General features: G+C 36.8%; 1 protein-coding gene across 2 annotated transcripts in view; it reads right to left on the bottom strand.

Annotated features, from left to right (window-relative positions):
- The window catches only part of SERPINI1 (serpin family I member 1), a 68696-nt gene extending 53210 nt beyond the window's left edge, over nucleotides 1–15486 (bottom strand). Inside the window, exon 1 of one of the 2 annotated variants that reach the window (XM_049710628.1) lies at nucleotides 14964–15486. The gene's annotated coding sequence lies outside the window, so the exon portion shown is untranslated. Of the gene's footprint in view, nucleotides 1–14952 lie in introns of both variants that reach the window. The other variant, XM_049710627.1, reaches the window with a different exon arrangement.
- Between the last annotated feature and the right edge of the window lie 18 nt (nucleotides 15487–15504).

Below are 15504 nucleotides of genomic sequence, written 5' to 3'. Positions count from 1 at the left end.
TACAATGGAGATAGAAAAGAAGTAGACAGAGTCTCTATTCTTACATAAGAGAGACTGAATAGGACATAGGTAATGGAAAGGAAGGACAACTCCTTGGTTTCTCCTGGACCAAAAAGGTGGGTGGAGGTGCCCTTCACCAAGATGCAGAGGTTGAACTAAGAACAGAGAGGAGTGAGAGAGGGAGATCAGAAATTTTGTTTTGGATAGGCAAATCTGAGATGCCTATGAGATATTCACTTGAAGAGGCAAGGAAGTACAGTTAGAGAAATGAGGTTAGAGTTCAGAGTAGAGGTCTGGGATAGAGAGACATTTGGGAGTTGTCAGCACATTTAAGACTATCAGGAAGGATGAGATTTCCTGGAGAGTGTGGTGAATAGCCTGCCTATGGCCAAGCTCTGGAAAATTCCAATATTTGTAAGACTTAGGAGGATGGAGCAAGAAAATGACCATCCATGTGAGCACAGGGCCTAGCAGGAAGCAAGGACAACATGCGTGTTTATTATTAGCCTAGAAACAAAACCATCTTTTAGTTTCTGTTGAAAAAACACTTTCCCAGTTTGAAACAATTATATCTAGGTTGGAATAGCTGATGTACTATGTTAAACCATGTGAACTGTCTTTTTCTTCTTTGTAGGTCAAAAATAGTCAAATTTTGGCATTTTTATAAAGCTCAATCTTATACAAACATAATTTGGAAGAAAATCCATTTGTATCACAGGACAGTATACAGTTCTAAAATGTTGCCCTTTCACACATGAAGAGTAATCTTTTGCTAACATTAGAAGCTTCTTTATTACCTTAGATATTATAAAAGTTATTAAAACAAATCATACATGGTAATGTTGCATAGCACTTAACCAAATAATTTTACCCTGTCAATCAAGCTGACAGCCTGAAAATGCCATTGACAATTTATCATTGTATTCTGACTACTGACAACCCCAATACTACTACTCCCTGGGAAACCTACACGTCCATCAGGGTAAGCACTTGCAATTTGACACATCTCAAATTTTCTGTCTGATTTAAGAAAAATCTGACTTCCTGCTTCTTTCTACAGGGAAAAAAACATTAATAGGAAATTAATAGACATGGTTGACAGCTCTATAATCTAACCTTAGTCTGTAGGGACTATGCTTTGAAAAACTATTCTCATATAGCTTGAGTTACTCTGTATAATCACAGGTCTCTCTCATTTTACCAGATATATTCCAAAAAATTGTTAATAATTCAATATATTTTCAATTTACCAAGGACTCATGATTTAAAGCCAGGATTACAAACTTAGATGTCAGACATGTGAATTGGGCCAGTGTAATAGAGAGGAGTGGCATCTGTGGCAAATAAAGAAAAAGAAGTTTTTTCTAAAACATAAACTCTGCAAAAACAGTTCAGTAGGGATGAGGTGAGGTGGGAGGATTTCAGTCTGTCCAGCTGGAAGTTTGAGATATCTGATTTAAAGTAACCTCGCAGTGGATTTTTTGGTAGGATCACTGGACATCCTCCAGTTTTGTCTGAAGTTAGAATTTTAAAATATTGCTTTCGTTATTTTTAAAATGGTAAGACCTATAATTGTAAATGTTCTCATTTTTTTTTAAGAATGCTGGAGACTTTATAGTTGCAGAATGCAAGGTGCATGACACAAACGGTATGCAGTAACTATGGAGAAGTCTATAGAAATACACAGAAGATGTTGGTCACTTCTGAAGTAATGAATATAAGCCACGCTTAGGCTTAAAAAAGATGCAAACTTGGTCCTATGTGGTGATACCTGAGATAACCTACACAACTTTTGGTGCCTCATTTTCCTCATCTGTGAAATGGGGACTAAAACAGTACTTGTCTCATAGGATTATTATAGAAATTAAGGGGGATAGTGTATGTATATAAACATACTAGCACAGTGCACAGGTCGAGGTAAAAGTCTAGTCTCAAAAAACAGTAAAGTACTCTGGATCTCCCTCTGCACAACACCCACCGCCTCCTCAAAGCTTTCACCCTATCTTCACACACTAATAACAGTCTCTACACGAAATGCAAACAAGTATCAGGAACATATGATTGCAAACCCATTGCTCAATGTGGCCTTTTCTATTTCATTAATTTCTGTGTGCAGTCATCCTGTTCTTATTTTCCCACACCTAACTGTGCTGATGAAATTATACTTCTCGGAGAGCTTTCTAAACCCAACCAGGAAAAGAGAAAGCCGTCATATGCACATGTCTAAAGTAAATAGCCGTCATATGCACATGTCTAAAGTAAATATCCCAACATTAACAACCATTATTTTAGATATTCAGATAAATACATATATGTAACTACACATATAAAAAGCAAACCTTTGGTTTTCTTAATTTCTCTGAAAATAAGTTGTCCTGGCTGGGTGTTTTGCCAATGATGGGAATTTACTACTTATGCACCAAAATTTCTATTACCATTTTCATGAAACTTAAAGAAAACATGTAATCTACTTTTTTCTCAGAAAACTGGAAGCATAACAATGTATCCTCTTTGTCACTCTGAACTTACTGTTCTTCACTCATCCAACTAATACCCACTGAGCATCTCCCATTGTCCTAGGGCTCATGTGTCACAGGACTTCACTGAGGTTTCAAGACATGTACTTTTCAGATAACTAAGCTCTTTTAGTTCCATTGTTCTTTTTCCCCGTCCCATTTATATTGAGAGAGTTTATATTATTGAACCATTGCTAAACATACAAATTAAACAGTTTATTAAAAGTAAACAGGCTATGAATAAGGGCTGAAGGGGCTAATGAATGCATAAAGTGAGTTTTACAGTAAGAAATTTGGCTGGATTAGAAAGCTGGGCTCTAAGGTATGTTTTGGTTGGGATTCTGGATCCATTTGAAAAATGAGATCTTTCTGTTAAAGGTTTTCACTTACAACTTATTCTAAAAGGGAGAAAGAAGAAAACATTTCTTGAAATATCAGCTGGCACACTATTATATTTTAGGTGAAACTGGGTTTATGGTTTTAAGTTGTCAGCCACATAATCAGAAGACTGTCTTTACTTGTTTAAAGACAGCAATTACTATAGTTAATGATTCTTAGTGATGGATTATTCATGCTAGTTAGCTAGCTGAACATTATGTTTCTATTAACAGTAACAAGCATAATTAATATGTTTTGTGGCAGTTAAGAAGCAGGTGTCAAACCAAAAACTAAAATTTTCCAATTAGGGTGACAGAAAAAGGAAGGTGATATGAAAGTAAACTAGAGCAACTACAAAAATGTTAAGACTGAAAAGAGAGGAAATGAGACAGTATTTTAATTAAAGTTGACTTCCTTAATCTAAGAGCAAGGGGACAATTTTTACATAGTGGTGTATCAATGTCTCAATAAGCCATTACTTTTTATTACAAAATGAAGCAAACTGAATGCAGGTGAGTGAACACAATCCTCTTAAGACAAACAGATTTAAATGCTTCAGCTGATTTATAATTCTTACTACATTTTTTAGGTTTCTAAACTTATTTTTTATTGTGGTAAAAAAATCCATCTTAACATTTTTAAGTGTATACAACTGTTACTTTTTTTTTTTTTTTTTTTTGCGGTACGCGGACCTCTCACTGTTGTGGCCTCTCCCGTTGCGGAGCACAGGCTCTGGACGCGCAGGCTCAGCGGCCATGGCTAACGGGCCCAGCCGCTCCGCGGCATGTGGGATCTTCCCGGCCCAGGGCACGAACCCGTGTACCCTGCATCGACAGGCGGACTCTCAACCATTGCACCACCAGGGAAGCCCAACTGTTACTTTTTGAACTACTACGATTATTCATTCTCCTCTTATTACTCAGACGCACAATTTTCTTAGCCATTTTTCCTTAGCCATCTCCCTTACCTCATCCCAGGGTTCACACACTGAAATGCCTACAGAGGCTGGGGTGGGGGGCGGGCAGGGGAAAGGCAAATGGCCCCAACGAGCTCAATATAAGACAACAGAGAATGGCGGTGACTGTGGAGAACTGGCATTTAAACACACACACACACACACACACACACACACACACACGCACGCACGCGCGCGCGCACACACATACCTGTGGGCTGACTTCTGACTTGTTTTGTAATCCTTGGGCTAGAGCTAATAAAGGGACAAGAACTGTGGATTCCGTATCCCAAATCTTGAATCTACATCATTGTTGCTATCACCCCTGGGCCACTGTCATCACTTCTGCTTCTTCCCAAGTCCACTTTTGTCCTTTCCTTATTCTTAACATCACATGTTTATTTGCATGTTTCCCTTGAATCCAAATCTGACACCAAAGGCCATGTTTTCTTTTTCAGATTGTTTTATGTATTTTAATTCTATATGACCAGTACAAACAGATTCATGGCTATTAAAGCTTCAGTGTGGATTACATCTTTACCAATATAAATTATCCTTTTTGACCAGACTAAAGCTTTTTACTTTGAATTCTGTCATCTTACAAATATGCCACCTACACTTTAAAATTTATTTTTGTCTATTATTGCACTGCCATCCTTCTACTTTAACTGATATTATTTTGCTTAGCTTTGTCTCTAAAAAACTTAATAGTTTTTGTTTTCCACCCAGCATGGCAGATTCTACCTTTCAATAAGAGACCAAAACTATTGATAATTGCAATACGTTTGTTTCGCATTTTGTCATGCTTCTTATTCTTTTCTTTTTGCATTGATCGCATTTTTTCCTTTTTTCTTAAATATAGTTTTTCTATGAATGTGAAGAATAAAACAACATTTACTGACTCCACAATCTGTAAAATGAGGCATGTGATATTCTTTCTTATACATCTCTCTCTGTGTTTTTGAAGTGACCTGGGGTACTGGACCCATAATATTATTTTTTTTCCTACCATAAGGCACCTTGTAAGAATTATTTTTAACATCTGAATTGTTTAAAAACAAAATAGGAACAACTTATTTAAATGTCATTTGTTTCATCATTTTATAGTTCCTTGAATTCAAACTTGAATTCTTGATTTTGATTATTTGGGCAGCAAAGTATGCATTTTTTGTTGTTGTCGTTGGCAGCGGTGGTGGTATGTGTATGTCTGCCCTTGTATGGCTGAGAAGATCATTCTTTTGTTCTTATGCATATTGAATGCTAGCTCAGCTGGAAAAGCAAGTTTGAATCGTAAACTTATTCCACTGCAATTTCATAGACATTATTCCATTACTCCTTATGTCATTAAATGACACAGACGAGAAGTCTGATCACAAGCTGATATTTTCACTCCCTTTATTTTTTATCTGTTTGGAGTTCTTTAGGTTCTTTTTCCCCTTCATTTTAAAATTAAAAAACAAAACAAAACAACTTTACCAAAGTGTGGCTAGATTGCGGTCTCCATCAATTTTTCCTGGTGTTCTGAGGACAAAAGATATAAAATGAGAGTGTTTCCTTTTATCTGCTAGTTCTGGGTTTATCTGGGTTCCTTATAATTCAATCTTCTATAACTCTTCTTTATGTTTTTTAAAATCATTTTATATTATATTCACTTACACTTTTTACAGGTTCGCTTTTAAAGTGTACGATTTAGTGGTTTTTGAAAGCTGTGCACTCACCACCGCTATCTAGTTCTAGAACATTTCACCCCAGAAAGAAACCCCATAACCATTAGCAGTCACTCCCCATTCCCGCTGTCCCTTAACACTAATCTACTCTTTGTCTTTATGAATTTGGCTACTCTGGATATTTTATATAAAATGAAATGTGGCCTGTTGTGTCTGACTTTCTTGTTTAGCATAATATTTTCAAGAGTCATCCACGTTGTAGCATCTATCAGTACTTCATTCCTTTCTATGGTTAAATAATATTCTATTGCATGGCTATACAACATTTTGTTTATACATTCATTTATTGATGGACACTGGGCTGTTTCCATTTTGGGGCTATTATGAATAACACTGCTATGAACATTTGTGTACATGTTCTTGCGTAGACCTATTTTTCTCCAATTCTATTAGGCTTATGTCCTGATCTTAAGGAGAAATATTCAGTCTTTCACCATTAGGAAAGATGTTAGCTGTAGGTTTTTTGCAGATGTCCTTTATAAGTTGAGGAGGTTCCCTTCTATTTCTAGTTTGTTGAGTTTCATGTTTTCACCCTGAAAATCTGTTGGATTTTATCAAATGATTTTCTGTATCTATTGAGATGATCATGTGTCTTTTGTTCTATTGATATGGTATATCAATAGATTTTCTGACTGATTTTCATGTTTAACCAACCTTGCATTCCTGGAATAGATCCCACTTGATCATGGTATATAATTTTTATTTGCTGCCAGATTTGATATAAGGATTTTTGAGTCTATATTCAGAGTTTCTATTTCTTCTTGTTTTGATAGTTTGTGTTTTTGTACTGATTTGTCCATTTCACCTAGGTCAACTAATTTATTGCCATATAATTTTTCATACTATTCCCTAATACTATCTTTTATTTTTGTAAGGCTAGTAGTGATGTCTCCTCTTTATTATATTCACTTTTAAATATCATTTTGCTCTAAGTTTTAATAAAGTATCTTAATTTCTCTTTTAATTGACTATCATGGCTTCCTACAATATTTAATACGCTATTCAGTCTTTATTAATTGTATTTTAAAGTCTGGGCTTTACTATTCAGTACATTTGTGTTGTTTGGCTCTTACATCAATATCATTGTCCCTATACAATATTTTGTGCAACTCTTGAAAATTTCTTACAATAAGATGATACCCTTCCCAGTTTCTTGAACTTTTATTGTAGGGGTAGGGAGTACTTAAATTTAGAGATTCTAATCCCCATTTGAATTAAAAGTTATAGTTCACTTAAAATAATAAATCATAATAAAATAAAATCTAACATTTAATAAAATAACATTTAATAAGCATATAATACACACCAGGTATTACAATGCACTGTATGCGAAATCTCCGTGTATCAGTATAAACATCCCTGGAGTGAAGTTACAGATTACAAAGCCAAATTTGAACCCAGTTTTGCATGACAACAGAAACCACATTCTTAACCAGTGGTTGACAAACTTTTTTTTTAAAGGGCCAGATAGGAAATATTTTAAGTTTGTGGGCCACAGGGGCTTTGCCACAGTGACTCAACTCTGCTGTTGTAGCAAGAAAGCAGTCTTAACAATATGTAAATGAATGCACATAGCTGTGTTCCAAGAAATCTGATTTACAAAAAAAGGTAGTGTGCTATAGGCCATCGGTTGTGGTCCCCTGCTCTTACCAGCACACCACACTGGCCTACTTCTCAAAGCCTTCCCTGATTACCACATAGATCAATTTCTTCTGCTTCTTCTGCTTCTGGACATCTACCATAGTAACTGTTGTAATACCATCATCCTAAATCATATATCCTTGTTTATATATATATATATATATATATATATGTCTTGTGACGCCTTCTTTTGTTAACTATATTGACAAAAGCTTATGCCAAGGAGTTAAGTGATTGTACATATCGCAATATTTTGTTGTATCTCTCTATAACACCCAACCCCATGCTACAGATTATAGTAGTTTAGAAATTTACTTGAGTATATCTGGAGAGTTTTGCCTCTATAAAGCCATTCATCTAAGGTCACATAATAGAAATGTAAAAACTGGACAATAAAGATGTTGATATGGAAATGCAGACAACTGCTGTATAGCCAAGGGTCTATGGTCAACATCTTTGATTATGAGGGTTTTTTTTTGTTTGTTTGTTTTTTTTTGCAGTATGTGGGCCTCTCACTGTTGTGGCCTCTCCCGTTGCGGAGCACAGGCTCCGGACGCGCAGGCTCAGCGGCCATGGCTCACGGGACCAGCCGCTCCGCGGCATGTGGGATCTTCCCGGACCGGGGCACGAACCTGTGTCCCCTGCATCGGCAGGCGGACTCTCAACCACTGCGCCACCAGGGAAGCCCTATGAGTTTTTTTAAAGTAGAAAAAAATTTGTTTCCATTTTCTCAGTTTCAATTTTCTTCTCAGACTTTCCTATCTCAAGGAATCCTAATTTATCAAAACTACAAGTCCATGATGTATTATTCTAAGAATGAGTAATAATTTAGGTAATAATCAAGGTATAGATGTTGATAATATTTTTCACATTTTAGAAATGGGTAATAACACCATTTTCCAGGATTAAAATTTTTTGGAATGAGTTCCTTTCTATGAAACAATGGCTTTGTGGCTTTTTTGGGCAGATAGCATTTAAGATTTTTTTAATATTCAATTGTTCTTTCATTTACATTATACCCATATTTTTAATTCAGTCTATAAGAAGATACTTTGATACCTTGAGGCTCAAAGCAGATTTAAAACAGAATTGTCCTTTCAAGTGTTACTGAATACATCTGTAATGAAAAGTACAGGACAAGTATTATATGTGGTATGGGCTACAGGGTCTTTTAACTAGAGATGCCGTCAGTCTCTGAGAAATGCCTTTGCCTAGAGACTTGAAATTTGGTAGTCACAGAAGTGAAAACTTGGTGTAAGAAGGTTAGAGTTTTCTAACCCGGAGAAAACAAACAAACAAATGAACAAACAGGAAACATAAACATCAGTCGGAACGAGAAGGAATACAATTTAAAGTTAGCATGGTTAATTATCAGACTATGGCTGAAACTATGGACTGGTTACCCCAAAATCACACTCGAACCACTGTTCCCCTGCTTCATCCACCACCAAGGCCCAAAGTCCCTGATATCTCAACATCCCTTAAAAATAGGGACAGCTACATGCCATGAGCCAGTAAGTCCACAGTCGACATTTGCTAGAGGTCACTGGGAAAGCTTTTACTTCCTGATTAAAAGAGAAAGACTCAGTAGGCACAAGCCTTTCCTCATTCTTCCTGCCCTGAACTAGAATATGATGTCTCGATCTGCAGAAGCATCCATCTTGCATCAGGACAACACCCTGACAACATTAAGCCTCTAAACAAAAAGGACACAACCGCTTTCCTCTAGACTTCTTGTCCTGGAAAAAGTAAAGCCCTATTCTTTTATGTCATTGTACATAAAACTTGCAGCTGAAAGCATTTCTAATTGATATATACTTGAAAACTACTTTTTAAATTGTCAGTTACTTTGGGGCCACATAATGTGAGTAAAAATTGGCTTTTAAGATAACCTTGGACAACAGGATTTCTTTCTCTTTCAAAATGTTTAATTTCATATTAATAATTATTAACAAAATCTGTTATATTAAATAATGAATAGTTATTATTAGGTCTTCATAATTTTGTTATTGACATTTTATTTTTAAAAGAACAAATCAAAAACTCTGAAATACAGAAAAAGTTACTTTTCTGGCTTAACATACCTTGTGCTCAATACCTCACAATATAATTTTTAAAAGTTCCCCGACTTAGCAAGGACAAAAATTATACCATTGTTACATAGCTGTCAGAATACTGGAATTGTATAAATTTCATCCAGTATTATACGTCAAATGACGTATGGTATAAATCCAATTTAACCTGCCTTAGACATAGAACAAGAGATTTAGGATACTATGTGAAGGTTTCTTAACTGGAAGGCTGAATGTATCTAAAAAACATTAATTGCTTCAATGATTTTAAATTGCTTTGTGAAGTACACAACAATTAAATGCTCTGATAATTGATTTAATTCAAGTGAGTGGCAAAAATTATACATCATAATACAGTATTTATAGCATACTACTAAAAGATGAAAAAACAATAAAATTAACTCTTCAAGTTACATAGGATTAAAAGACCTCAAATAAAACTTAGGCTCAGAACAAAATTTAGGTTATCGAGAAAATGGCAGAAGCAATCCAATATTGGCAAAATATCAAAAGTATCTTGGTGAGCTCTTTCGGGTCCATTCAAAAGAAGCTAAGACACTAAGGGGAAAATAGACTACAGGTTGATAGGTACTCACTGAATTGCTAGATTGTGCAATAGAAATCACTTTCTGACACTTGAGTTACTGTTACTGGGAACTCTGGTATATCTGGGAAAAACAATACACTTAGGCAAATGAGGTTATTAAATCAAAGTAAATTCCATCTGCCTTTCTTCTCACACTAAAATTATGAGCTGTGTGCTCAGAAGGCTCCTTTCCTAGGCTGAACCAGAAGGGGGCCTTGAAGCACCGGCTAGAGCTGGAGGTCCCATGCACACTTCATCAGCTATGCTGTACGGAAGGTCAGCACTGAGTACTGTCAATGCCAAATCTCAGAACTCATCTCTTCCCCATGCTGGCTCAAAGATGACAAATACCTGAATAATTTAGATTTAATAAGCCTGAATAAGGTCTCCCATTGTAACCATTTCACTGAAAACAGAACATTCAAGAGCAGTTAAGTTTTAGTTAAGATAAAGCCTCATGTTACGTTTATATACTTTTCTCTAAGTCTCTATGTGTCAAGAAAAAAAGTCATAAAGTGTGTGTATATACACATAGTACGGAATGTTACTTAAAAGTACATCTTTAAGTCAGCAAAGTTCTAGAGACAAGGAGAGACCACACAAATTTCAAATGGCATTGAATTAATAAATTTACATTTAAAGTATACACACATGCAAGGTTGTAGTTAATAGCAATGTTTACTCCATTCAGAAATCCAACAAAATGCAGTGATATTTATATTTAGCTCAATATAAGCAACTGTTGTGGGCAGAGGGCTGAATTTAGTGCTAAAAGACATGTTTAAAAAAATTCAGTTTTCTAGGTGTACTTGTGAAAAATGTAAAATGATGCTTCTTTACAGGTTGTCAACTATAACTGTTACTGTTAAACTATTATGTGTAAGGCTCTCAAAGTAAATACCAAGATAAATGAAACTCAGTCTTAATTCTGAAGATACTAAGCATCTGGTGAAGAAGACAGGAACTCACCTAACTCTATACAAGGCACTATGCTAAGCATTTAGAGTAACACCAGCGAACCACGAAGAAGGAAGATTAATCAAACATCAGTTCTAAGCCAAAGTGTATCTATCGCATGCTAGTAAAGGCATATTAAAAAGCAAACAAATGATAGTTAAATATCTGCTATTATTAAATTTACTACTAAAGAACTATTTACAATTAACTAGAATTCTCCAGGTCTTATAATAATAAAAGAAAAATCACATTTGAATTCTTAATTCTAACATTAATCAGATTAATTTGTTTCTGGAATAAATGCCAAATTCCACATGTGCTTAAATACAATGAGTCTGGCTCTTTTTTTTTTTAGAAGAACAATTAGAAAAATGGAAGAGCGAATTCAATTTTTATAGAATAAAGTATGCTTTTCCTAGATAAGCTTCTACAAAGGTATCTTACTGGACGTAAACAGTGGTGAGCCACAGGCTTCCTTGGCTGTAGAATGCAGACCTTGAGTATCACTGGTGGGAGAACCCTTTTCCTTACCTATAACTGCCTATCTCTGGAAGAATTTAGAAATGTTGGCACATGAAGTTGTAGGTAAGTCTTTGCAGTCCACATAGTCTGAATCAAATTGGGCTCAAGTAACACTTTTGCAAAGGTTAACCAGCACAAGGTCATTCTCAGGAGGCCTAATGTATAGTACTTATTCTGTGAGGGCAACTGACTCTCGTTTGTCAAAGTGCAAGATGTATCAATGCGTACATTAAAGAAGTATTGGTCCCCACTTCTAATTCAGTAAGGTTATAGGGCAAGTTCTTTCTGCTGAGCATTATATAAGGTGCTGAGAACAAATAGGAGATAGGAAAGAAGCATAGTGTCTAGGAACTAATAATTGTTAACTTAAAACACACTGATCCAGACTTTAAGGACTAAATTCTGAAAACATTAGACATAAGATTGAAAATACAATCTTGCTCCCCAAAGCCTGTTTAACCTTAGGAGATGACTTTAAAAGGCAGCAGGGGCTGGGAGGGGAGGGTCCTGCTCATCTTTAGTGTCTGGTTCAAGTACCTTTGCTATTAAGGGGGAAAACCTCAGTTTTTACTTTTAATATTATATCCAAATAATATTAAGTTTCACTTAGAAGTGAATGTATACATGCAGGATCCTTTTCACTTTGCTTCAGTAACCCATAATTATTCAAAACCTAATGAATTAATGTCAGTCTGACTCCAGTTAAAATGACAATGTAGGAAAGTACTGTCTCCCACTATGGGTATAAGCCTCTAGAAATTAATAACTGGGAAAACAGGTCATGAAATCACTTACAGGCATTCAACAAAAAAAAAAGGTCAAATCTCTTTCTCTCTTGCTAAGGGTATGTGTCTCAAACAGGTTTCTTCATATCTATGCCCCCTTGTACGCCACCTCTCCCCCACTGCCGCCCCCCAAAAACCATTTGATCTTGAACCTTTACGTCTTGCTCTTTTGTACTGCATGCATCAGTGAATCCTCCTGTTAGAAAGAGAAACCCATGCCACTCAATTATTTTTACTCAATAGGCTTAGAGTTAGAATTATAAATTTAAAAAAAAATCCAAAGTATATTGTAATTGGAAATTAACCAAGTCTTTCAGCTAAAGAACACTAATTTCATGAGCATCTTCCACTTGAGAGACATTCTGCACTCCGTTGGTTTTCTTCTTTCTCATCACATGCATACTCTGAGAGCCATACACAAAGAGTAAACATCAAGCACAGAATAATATGCTTTTAACCTAGGTAGTACTTCACATAAAATTGTAAACTGTCGTATGATGAACATTTTCAACACCAGTAACGTACAAGAAGTCTTCAGATTATCTGCGATTTAATGTGAACACCAATTTAAAATGTGTCAGGAGTTCAAGGTAACAAATACTTAAGTGCCACACACTGCCAATGATTTTCTTCCTTATAAAAACATGGTTTTCTTACTCTCAAATGTTATAGGAAGCCAATCTCTTTCACTGACACAATAAAAAAGATCCATATCTTGGAAACAGGTGAAAAATCCAGTACTTTAATACCACAGACTCATTCATTCCTAATGAGATTCTATCCTTTTTGATACTTCAAAGCAGAAGACCTATAAATAGTTGGGATTCAAAGTACATCTGAATTTCGACTGTATTGGTATTTATTTTCTATCTCACTTACTTGATTATTAACTGATTCCCAATCAAACCCTTTCAAAAAGATCTTCTGATAAAGGCCCTGAAAGAACTTCATTGCTAGTATTATTATTAATTATTACATGGGGGAAACGACCCAGTGACAGCAAGTATTCAATTTCACGGAATGAATCAGTAGCAGAGCCTGAGAGAGAATCTGAGACTCTGATTCAGGATGATCTATTTAATCAGAAATAACAAGGGCAAACACAATCTTTTCCAAGCCTAACTAACTATACCCAAGTACCCATTTTTCCCCCTAAAATCATTTTCACAGGGTCATATCAGCTATGTGGATTAACAGACTCTCCTGTGATGTAGCAAAGATAAAATCCCATCCTTACCATGGCTGCTAAATTTAGTGGCTACTGTTGCTTTTTCTTTCTTCAAAGCTCTTTGCTGTTTCTAATACTTACCTGATCTACTTGAGGACAATCGAAAAGCAGCTGTTTTTCTAAGATCTGTCCCCGTATATATTCCTCTAGTGGGTGAGAGTATGGGAGGGAGTGTTGGAGTATATACATTGATAAGTCACTTAGGCTTATCAGTAGTAGCACTCAGTAGGATTGAACTTGAAGCTATGAAGAGAATTCTTTCCAGCCATTTCTTTTCAAAAAGGAATTTTGTATCACAGAAATAAAATCCCCAAATCATGAGTAAATCAGCAAACCATGAAAACAAAACAAAACAAACAAGAATAGAAGGTAATTACTCCATTTTATTGACCCTAGTTCAAAAAAAAAAAAAACCCAGATTAAAGTATTCAGGCAGACTCTGAAATATACAACTGTCACAAGGAAAGCATTTCAGAGCAAAATGTGCTGCAATATGCTACTATGATTAAAAGCCATGTAATCTGGAGAACCTCTGTGACAAAAAGAAAAAGAAAATGAACTAGGCAAATAGCTTTTTACAGTTTTTTTCTAAAAAAAAAAGGCTGTAATTTTGTCATAGTTACACAAAGGTAGATGTGACTTTCATCTTAGTATTAAAACATATTTTCACCTATTGGTGTTTAATTACACTCAAAGAAATCACACGTGGTTTAATACTAAGAATAAACTATTATTTTATGACACTATTACGTGTGTTAAGCCTGAGGCCATCATAACACATACTAAGGGAAATCATTTAGCATACACTGTCTAAACAGAAAAGATCCTTGCACAGCTTTTCTTGTACTTTTGTTTTTTAAAATGTACCAATATTACTAGACACAAATGAGAGAATAAGGAGCAGCTGTGAAGTACACCATACGTTCCCACTGTAGGCTGAGTCCTAGTCTTTGTTCCGATAGTTTAAAGCCACTGGAAGGAAAGCGAAGTGTCTCCATTAAAAAACATTTTTACATTATTGCTGGCAAAAGTTATACTTCTGATAGGTTCAGTCATCGTGATTATTCCTGACTGTATTTCCTTCTTTAATAGACATCTCTTTCAATTCTAGGAACCTGCAGTATAACCACCCTGGAAACCGGGTCGGTAGCAGGGCAAGCTGATAAAACAACGTGAAGGATAGATAGTAAAGAAGAATGCTAAGTTATTTTCCTAGTGAAACAGTTCTGAAGTAATTCTCTATCAGTGACAAAATTTTTGTTTTTTACCAGCTACGCACCTATCCAAATATCATCCACCTTGTCCTCAATTAGCAGTTTCCTCAATATTAAAATTTCCCAGAATAGTTTTAATGGTACAACTCAAACCAGAAACACTAACCACGCCCTTTACACCCTGAGTCAAGCCACCTTTTGCTTTTTATCCCCCCGCAAACTCCAAAAACGTACATCTTTCACCTAAAAGGGTTTGCACCAGTTCCCTAACCCGAGTCAGAGACTCTTTTTGGCTGTGCCTTGATAAAATTCCTATTGGAAGACGCTTTCTCCCGGGCAGAGGAGACGCCCATAGAGGCACCCACGCTTACCTCCCACACACCTGCAGCCCCTGGCGGGATGCTGGAGCAGAGGCTCCGAGGACTGCGCTCCTCTCCTGTTCCTGCTCTCCTCTCTCCCGGGAAACTACAGTCCAGGCTGCGCCTTCTGCTGCTACAGGGACCTAAGCTCCGCCTCCCCCTCCTCTAGTTGGCGAATTCGGCAGCTGTTGCTCCTCCCCCTGCTGTTCCGGCTGTTGCCCTGGCTGAAGGCGGCGGGAATCTGCTTCCTTGGTACCTTCGCGCTCCCCGCACTTCTGCAGCTGCTCTGCCGCTTCCCTTCCCCGGGGACCCCTCTCCCTTCACGCAGTGGCCTGACGCCTACAGCAGCCTCCCGCCCCGTCCGGGCACCTCCGCGAGGAGCCCAGGCTCAACCTATCCCTGCCTGAGCCGCAGGTCTCGCCGCTCGGTGTGCCTGGTGCTTGGCCGCTTTCGGGGAAACTGCTCCTCCAGCCAGGGTGAATCCTCACACCGCGCCCTCCCTCCATCCTGCCTATTATTCCCGCGGCTTCCTCTCCGCCCGCGCAGCTCGACCGCCCCACGTTC

The sequence above is a fragment of the Orcinus orca genome, chromosome 5, assembly GCF_937001465.1.
Source record: "Orcinus orca chromosome 5, mOrcOrc1.1, whole genome shotgun sequence".
Lineage (NCBI taxonomy): Eukaryota > Metazoa > Chordata > Mammalia > Artiodactyla > Delphinidae > Orcinus > Orcinus orca.
This window is presented reverse-complemented; position numbering and strand designations above follow the sequence as displayed.